This window comes from Haliotis rubra, unplaced genomic scaffold, assembly GCF_003918875.1.
Source record: "Haliotis rubra isolate DU_JTF1 unplaced genomic scaffold, ASM391887v1 Scf110, whole genome shotgun sequence".
In the NCBI taxonomy this organism is placed as follows: domain Eukaryota; kingdom Metazoa; phylum Mollusca; class Gastropoda; order Lepetellida; family Haliotidae; genus Haliotis; species Haliotis rubra.
The window spans coordinates 457,590-467,151 of record NW_025765004.1 but is presented as its reverse complement, the minus strand read 5'-3'; positions in this window follow the sequence as shown (position 1 = coordinate 467,151).

The window sequence follows — 9,562 nt, the reverse complement described above, 5'->3', positions numbered from 1 at the left end:
CAACTAGTCCTCGCCCGCAGCAATCACATGACACATAAGAATCAGGAGTTGCACCTTTGTGAGGAAAATCTGGGTTCACAACTAAACCTGAATTACTTAAGGCAAGATTGAAATGAGATGACATCATAAGGCACTGGTAGTGTTTAAGAGCATCTTTCTCATGCTTTAGACCCCATTCACAGGAATCTCGCATCTCAGTTCGGCAATAATTGTTTTTACTGTCTGTAGTCTGGTCGTATTGCATGATCTTTTCCAATAAGGAAAACTGATCTGGTTTACATCTACAATGAAAAATACTACCAAAGTTGGAGGCTGTTAAACGTCCCACTCGGTGGTCAAACCAGGTTGACAATTTACTCTGACCGGCTGTTGCCTTCTCTAGTGCTGCAACCATGTCAGGGGTTACCTTTACCTGATCTGAAAACACTTTCTTACACATAATTTGTAGACTTTGCTCAGACAAATACTTATTTTTTTCATCATAACAGTTAATGGTGAAGGCAAAACTTCATTTTGTATCTGAGTCCAGTCGGTAATGACTGGGTGAGTACCGTATATGACCGTCTAAATAAGACGACCCCCAAACTTGACCCTTAAAATCAGTGTCAAAATGGTATGTTTCGTGCATAAGTCGATCCCCCGCGATGGGGTCCTAATTGCGGCAAACACAGACAACTGGCAGTTACCAATAATTGTAAACCAAAAGTCACTGTGTTCTTTAATATGATTGGTTGAAAAACGTGATCAAATGGTATTTCGATTCCCGGAAATTCGCTGCGTATTAATACATACAAGCATTGCTCACACCATTGTATTGTTACGTCGTCAGCTGAGATGACGTCATTCAAATCATATTGTGATGTAAAGTCCAAATGACGTCACAAATGAGCAGTTCCAGATGCTACCATGGGAGACAGCCAAAACGGCCGGCTGATGACATTGCACTGCTGTACCCGTACTCTATGTCAATGAGTGCAGACACAAAAACGTGTGTGGACCTTTTGGTTTACTTTTGTGTTTACAATGTCGATAAACATCATGTGTTGGCCAATTTCCGGGTGTTATTGAGTATTTGAAGCACGGGAATATTCCATTTGAAACCTCCGGCTGATATATATATTGAACACTGCTTCAACACAGCCTTCTTTCATGGCGTGCCGTTGCTAAGGAAACAAAACGGAAGTGCGCAAAAAAATAAATGCGCAATCAAAATAAAAATGGCGGATAGGTATCCGGTATTCTATCTTGCCCCTAATAGACCGATCCAGTCTGTCAATCAAAACTGGCGCATGCGTCAATTTTGGCCAATCAGCAGGCCGGGCGCGTTGTGTGGATTTGTCAGACTTATTTCCGGGGTCAAACGATGCATCCGAAGCGATGTGCTTCGAATTATGCCATTTACACTCGCTATATTTATTACATATTGCTGCGATTTGATGTGTACCTTAACCAAACCATTACGGTCAAGACAACAAAAATGGAGGCGGATCCAGAAACGCGATAGGCCTGACGATCAGTTAAATGTCTGCACCATCGTTCAGGAAACCTACGTCTGCCTGCTGATGAGAATTTGCACGAATTTCCACACTTTTGCACATGTGCAAAATCATTACCAATTGATGACAACAAATAGCACTTTAAGACTTTGCAAGTGTTATAAACACGGACAATTCTTGTAACTACAAAATTGTTTTTGCTTAACGTTTTTAGTCACTACTAGGCATTGAGTTGGTACGCCATAAAGCTCAAAAAAGAGACAGGCGAAAGCCGTGACACAATGTAAACAAATCTTCATTTCGGTTAGGGTCAACGAAATAGCAAAACATGTTACATGAAAGAACAATGTATGGCGGATATTATCCCCTTCGCTCTTAGATATTCTTCAGTTTGTCACACATTTTAGGATGTTTTAAGTTTCATAAGCACAATCTGAAGGCCTACAGTATCTTGTTAACAGAGCAAAATATTCGGGAGTAATATTTTTTTATTCAAACGGAAATATTGTCAGTGTCAGCAGTTGCCTATCATGCAATATCCAAGTATCAAAATTAGTTCATATGAGTGCCTATAAAACCATGCTTGAAATATTTCAGATTTTTTATAAAGAGTTGCATGGGACTTTGAACTGAATTACCTTCCTCCAGGTTGATCGAATCTGAAAACTATGTGAGAAGAATAGTGACTTTCTGGAGTATTGGACGGAGTGAAATAAAGTGCATATCTTAATTATTAGAACATTATTTGAAGTTTTGTTACCACATAAATTATTCACATATAATGGTACATTTTAGGAGAAATATTACAACTGTAATTTTGATTAATTCACTGGAAATGATATCAAGGTATGCTTTAAGAATCTTGCTTTTTTTAGTAAACGTGGAAGGGTAATAAAATTAATAATAATCTAATCAATAATAAATAATTATTTAATTGATTGACATATCAGATGTTTTTAGATTTTAAGGCAGAAGTAGGCTAACAAACACCATACATATCATGGCAGGACAATCACTTGGTATTAACTTAGTTTCTTGGCTCCTGCTTTTAGATGTTTTTTTTTTTAAATACTACATTTACTAATAAAATAATTATGAAAGTGATTGCTAGTATCATAACTCATTAAAGTTATTTCAACATACAGAAAATTTGAAAAAGCAAAGGCTACGTTTTGGTCAAACCCTGGTCAGGCATTATCTAGTCCTGGAACAGAATAACTTACAAAAATCTCAGGTGACTTTTCATGTAACGGAATAAAGATTGAAACATATATTTAACCCATATTTGATGTAATTCTACTGATAAATCATAAGTTTTTTAGGAGGTTACTACTATTTGGTGAGCCAAAGCTAGTGTTTATTAAGATGGTGGATTTGGACAAATTGTTCAAGGTTTGTTGATGGTTATTTGCAAAATGAGCTTCATATTAAATTGCACACTGGTTTGTAGGAGGTGAACGCTTCAGGACATTTTCATGTCTGTTTTCCTAAACCTTTGTTATGACTTTTACCAAATTTTGAATTAACTTTACTATAATTTTTATGACACCAGTAAGTATCTCAGAAAAGGAAATAGATCAACATCAGTGTTATGTCCTCTAGGGATATGGTCTCAGATCTAATAAAACAAAGATTATCATTGTTTAATTAAGAAGCAATAATTGTATTGACAGGAGGCTTTGAACATAGGATATATTCTTTGCACCTTATTTACTCTAGTAGTTAGCAGTTTAACATCTCTGATGAAAAAACAATAGATCTACATTTGTATTTTGTGTAACATTCTATTTCAATGCTAGTTAATTGTTCGAATAACTGTGGATTCTCTGTTCCAAAATTTTGCATCACATGTTTCCTATTTCTGGAAGATGGGTCAGCTAGTGTATAGGTGCAGACTGTATCTTGGATCTTCTTTGTGTTCTGGTGCTGTGACATACCTGTACATAAACGCTGGTAGTTCATGAAGTCCAGTATTGTGGAAGTTTGTATGTAAATTCGGATTCCACAACAAAGTACATATAGAAAAATTAAATGGAAATGATGATTAAAAAAATGATTTCCTTATATTCAGTGTCATTTTATCATGGTGTACAGATTTTGAAGAGAGAAACTTTACTGAGAGTTGCTGCAGATCAGCTGTTGAATATTTTTCTGGGTATGTCCAGATACGTCCATGGAAACATATTGTTTACAAGCCTAATTACTATGGATTAAATAGGTTATGCTGTGATTGATTTGTTTACATTAATTGTACAGACAAAAAAGGTGCATGAAGTAGTAGACGGGAAATATTTTCTGCTTTTTATTTAATAATAAATAATAATAATAATAATAGTGCATTTATATAGCGCTAATTCCAAACATAAGGATGCTCAAAGCGCACAAACATGGTTTGATATTAGGGAAAGTCAGGGAAAGCTTGGCGAATTTACCATTCTCTTAATTCATTAAAAGATAGAAACCCATGTTTTCAGATTATTGAACTAAATTTGAACAACGCAAACGGACAAGTAAAGGCGCCACGCGCAGTGTTGATAATCTATTTATAGTTACCGAAACGATCTGCAACATGACCATGTGGTTGTCTTCACGAGTTTTAAAAAATTATAAACCCAAACAACAAAATTCAGTTATCCTTTCCCTGCTAATATCTGTGACGGAGGTGAATTGCCAGATAGATTAATTGATTCGAAAGAAATTACGCTTCCTACAGCCTCAGCAGCTAGTCGAGACGCTTTTTCGTCGGGAATGTAACTCATTTTCACTCATCAGTTGTAATCTGCCAGCTAAAATATATTAAAAATCACATACGCATAACTTGCCTCTTTAAATAACATTCACAAACGACGGATACCAAAGTATCACAAGCAGAATTCATCAACAACGTTCGCAATCACGTAACGTTTCGCCGGCGGTGACGCCATTGTGATTTGCCAGTGGTTGTCCCCCCTAACGTCAAAAACGAAGTGGGCGGGGCTTATCGGCCGAAACTGGATCGGTCTATTATAACTTTGGTCCACATTATTCAAAGAATTCACTGTCATATATATTGTGTCTACTCACGGATCGAAACGAAGTGTAGTTGACAGAAAATGCATAATATATTTTGCTTCTCTAAATATCATATGTATATTGTAGCAACAAACTGGCTTGCTTATTTTACCCCATCCAACAATCACGAACTGATTACCGCCTCGTTTTCCATTGACTGCGAGTTTTCAGTAACATCGGTAAACATGTGTGAATTTAAATGGCTTCCGTATTTTACCCCATTCCATGTGCTTACCACGTTCATGAGGGTCCGTACAACCTTAGTGTTGATTATATATATTTTACATAAAAACTGTAAATAAAATTACACAATGCTAGGATATATTTCTTTTGGTTAAATAATAGTATTCTGTATTATATTTTACTGACGACTGCGTCAGAATTCATCCCGTTATATTATTGTGCATGTTTAAACTTGTTCGCCGGGAAACGTGTGCACAGCTGGGTCGTCGCTATTTTACACCCTCTCAGAGAAAAATTGGACATGTTATTGTTTTCATGATTGTATTATTCAATACACAAAACTGTTATATTGATAACAACTTTAAGGTTTTTTTGTATGAACATTTCAGTTTAATCATATCATAAATGAAGTACGCATGGAAATCTTGACTTCCTTTTCGTTAGTGTTACCATAGCCATAGTAATTTCCTTTATAGCCAGCCGATAAAGAATCTATGAACCTTGCCCACAAATAACTTTCCACAGAGCAGCTTTACCTACACTCAACTCTGCCCAATTTTCACAGGGGAGGACCTTTGCACACAATATATATTTATGTCTACATTATACTCACTGTACTACTCACACACCTTAATACTCACACTGAAAGCTTCTCTGTTGCTTTGTATTTCTTTTTCGAATTACAATTAACACTATAATATGGCACATTGGTGGAGTAAAAAATCCAACATATCCTGAGCAGGATATTAAGGTGCGTGAGTGGCAAGGTAAGAATTAATTGTAACTTGAATAAAAATACTAAAAGTTAAAGTAAAAGCAAAAAAGAAGCTTTGATGAAAGCTTTGATGAAGTGCAAGTAATGTTTGATCTCTTTTGAAACAATATCACCTGAGCAGAGTATTAAGGGGGGTGAGTGGTAAGGTAAGTGTTAATTGTAATTCGAAAAAAGAAATACAAAGCAACAGAGAAGCTTTCAGTGTGAGTATTAAGGTGTGTGAGTAGTACAGTGAGTATAATGTAGACATAAATATATATTGTGTTGAATTGCCTCCCTTGAAAATGGTACAGTCGATAAATTCAGTCCCACACCATGTCATCTGAGAGGGTGTAAAATAGCGACGACCGCACAGCTGATTGCCATTTCCGGCTTTGTGTTCGAGACAAATACGCACGGTAATCTTAATCCCTGCAAATAATACATTGCCCAGCAAAAACAACTTATAACTTAAAAGGTAAATAATCTTGTCTAGTGATGTTTAATTGCAAATTTGACGTCTCTACTGACAAAGTCGTCTTCTGTTGTTTGTTCACGCGAAGTGATACGATGTTGTTTTCTTACCCCTGGAAAAAAGTTTGACGAAAGCGTAACCCATGGATAAGACGACCCCCTCCTACAGACTGTTTTTTTTTTGTCCTCAAAATTCGGCTTATAGACGGTCATATACATGAGTACAGCATCTGGAAAACTGTTTCACAGTGTTAATCTTAGGTTTGAAGTGTCGGCAAATGTAACTTCTGGTATATGCAGGCAATGGTGCAGGTATCTGATGGTATCTTTAGAGAAGCAAATGTCATCAACAAGTGCTGGCTAAACCTGAAACAAAATAAGTTGACTTCAAGAAATCAATGGGAATTTGATTACGTTCAACTCACATCATGACTTGTTTTAATTAATAATTGTAGAAAAGCATTTTACTTCATCTGTTTATTAATTAATATAAATATAATATGGAAATAAATATTAGTAATAAACAAATTTAATTTTAAATTAACAATTTGGGATGATATTGGACAAATTTGCAGGGGTGGAAATAACCCATTGCCCAATGCCCCAGTCCAGTGTTTTTTTTCTGTTGGGCAAGGAAATTTGTATATCACACTGTACCGGTGTCCTGTTGACTTTCCAATGTTAATTATGTTGTTTATTTAAAAAATCAACAAAATTCGGCTAGTATAGTGGAAAAATTATCAGGGCAAGTGATTTTACATGTGCCACTGTACCGGAGTACACTAGCAATTTTAAAGTTATTTCCACCCCTGATTTGTTGAAATAATAAATAAGGTTGAACAAAACAAGGCAAAATATAATTCAGTTCTAATTAACGTATTGTTAATTACCATTTGAGTAACGTTCTGATTGTGAATTTTGTATAAATGCATCTTGAATAGAGATAAATAATATCAAACTGTTTCACTCACCCTTATCAGTCTCGGTCAGCCTATTTCATATGTATGGACTGAGACAGACTCCAAACAGCAGCTGTGTGTCAATCAGGTATGTTGTTTTTTTTATCGCCCATAAATGTCCGCTTTAAACCTGTAAATCCTGTGTCATCTTGTAATGCTAATGACCTTCAACATGATTTATCCTGGTTGTACAGACCACACTGTTTCCTCCAATCAGGCCTACCAACAAAAATTTCCCCTGTGCAGAAAAACACAGAAAAGTCCACATGAATCGTGGAAATAGCAACATAAACATATTACCTCGCTACTGAAACAGTAAAAACAGCAACGAAAGACTATGAAACTGCAACATTTTTGTAGCAGTGAACATAGACCTCCCCTGTGCATGATGATCCGCGTTATGGAAGTTGAAAAGTTGTCTTTGGTAGGCCTGCCAATGCCTGATAGGAAAAAGACTGCCTTGTTATTAAGTCATTCACAGACAGTCCAAATGACTTGTGTTTTCAGCCATGTTTCAGAATGATCATTTATGATGTGATATATTATATGATCACTAATGTCCTGGTTTTGTACATTTCCCTAGAAAATTACTGATATTTAGTTTCTGAAACAAAACAGTGTGAATAGTGATATATTCTTGCTGCTCCGTAGTGAACAGTATCAGATGGTATAATAAGACAAGCCCGGGGTACCTGGGTGGGCTTGTAGACAGCACATAGGTATGTTAGTGCAATAACCCATTTCACCATGCCTCTGATCTAACAGGTAAACTAGTTTTCATTTAAATATCCATTCAGTGTCATTTTTATATTTGTTTGAAATTCTCAGCCTGTAGTGAGTAAGTGAGTGAGTTTAGTTTTACGCTGCACTCAGCAATATTCCAGCTTTATGGCGGCGGTCTGTAAATAATCGAGTCTGGACCAGACAATCCAGTGATCAACAGCATGAGCATCGATCTGCACAATTGGGAACCGATGACATATGTCAACCAAGTCAGCGAGTCTGACCACCCGATCCCGTTAGTTGCCTCTTACGACAAACATGGGTTGCTGAAGATCAATATTCTAACCCGGACATTCACGGGTCCCTCAGCCTATAGCCTAATATTCTTCAACATTATGGTAGCTATGGTGGCGTATATCACAGCAGATAGGACAGTATATCAGTGTATGGCGCCTCATTTTGTAATGAATGAACCCCTGTGATAGTGGCTTACATGTTTCTAAGTGGCCAAATAATCAAGTATGTTTGTGGTTACATTATCATGATTATTAAGCTGTATACATATAACAGTTGTGAGCAGTATGTAGTTGGACGGCTAACTCTGAAGCACCTGCAGTTCATGTTGTTTCTGCTTAGGCAAGTTCTCAATAGGCGGAGTTGACCCACAAGTGAATGGATACCTGACATGATAGGATGTGATGGTAACATTAGATGGTGAACATATGGTATTTTGATACCCTAGGGGCGATATCATATATACCTGGCTACACCAGTCATGATATCATTAGTATCTCAATACTTCAGCATAGCAACAAGCTTGTGAACAAAGGCTAAGATTTGAAAGGTAGTATGATTTAGCTTGAATGTAACCAGTCAGATAAATTGATCCATGTTTTAAGCTTTGGCCTGGGCTGTTGAATGAATGTTTACCAATGAAGAATCAGTATACCAAGATAGTGTTATTCTTTCATTAGGTACATGTTTATATGTATTTTTAGCAATGAATCAGGATACAGGTCAATATGAATTGTATTTTGAACTATGCATTCTTTCATTTTCAGTCCAATATGTCAAGCTTATTTGTGGAGTCTAAAGTTGCTTGAGTACAGCTAAACCCAGCAAACACACATTGGGCCAGTGTAAGTTGAATGTTGCAGTTAGCATGCTGACATTGGGTCACTGAATGTTGCAGTTAGCTTGCTGACATTGGGCCACTGAATGTTGCAGTTAGCATGCTGACATTGGGCCAGTGAATGTTGCAGTTAGCATGCTGACATTGGGCCACTGAATGTTGCAGTTAGCATGCTGACATTGGGCCACTGAATGTTGCAGTTAGCATGCTGACATTGGGCCACTGAATGTTGCAGTTAGCTTGCTGACATTGGGCCACTGAATGTTGCAGTTAGCATGCTGACATTGGGCCACTGAATGTTGCAGTTAGCATGCTGACATTAGGCCACTGAATGTTGCGGTTAGCATGCTGACATTGGGTCACTGAATGTTGCGGTTAGCATGCTGACATTGGGCCACTGAATGTTGCAGTTAGCATGCTGACATTGGGTCACTGAATGTTGCGGTTATGATTGCACTTAGCAAGTATTGGCATGCTAACATTAGGCCAATGTTGTGGTATAATCTTCAAGAACATATATATTTATACTGCTTTAAGAAATGATAAAGCATCAAAATGCGATTAACTAAAAAACACTCCTCAACCAAGTGACATTTCTGTATGTTTCCCACTATTATGTAGTTCTGTTTGCCCTCATTTCGCCTACACCCCATTTGGCCTATAAATTACAAAACAGGATTACTGGTTTAATCCACTTTGAATTTTATATCTCGCCTTTGTGCAAATGACTAAATCATAAGTTTTCATAGTACACTCTGATCCTTGAGTTTGCTTTGATTGTTTAATCCAC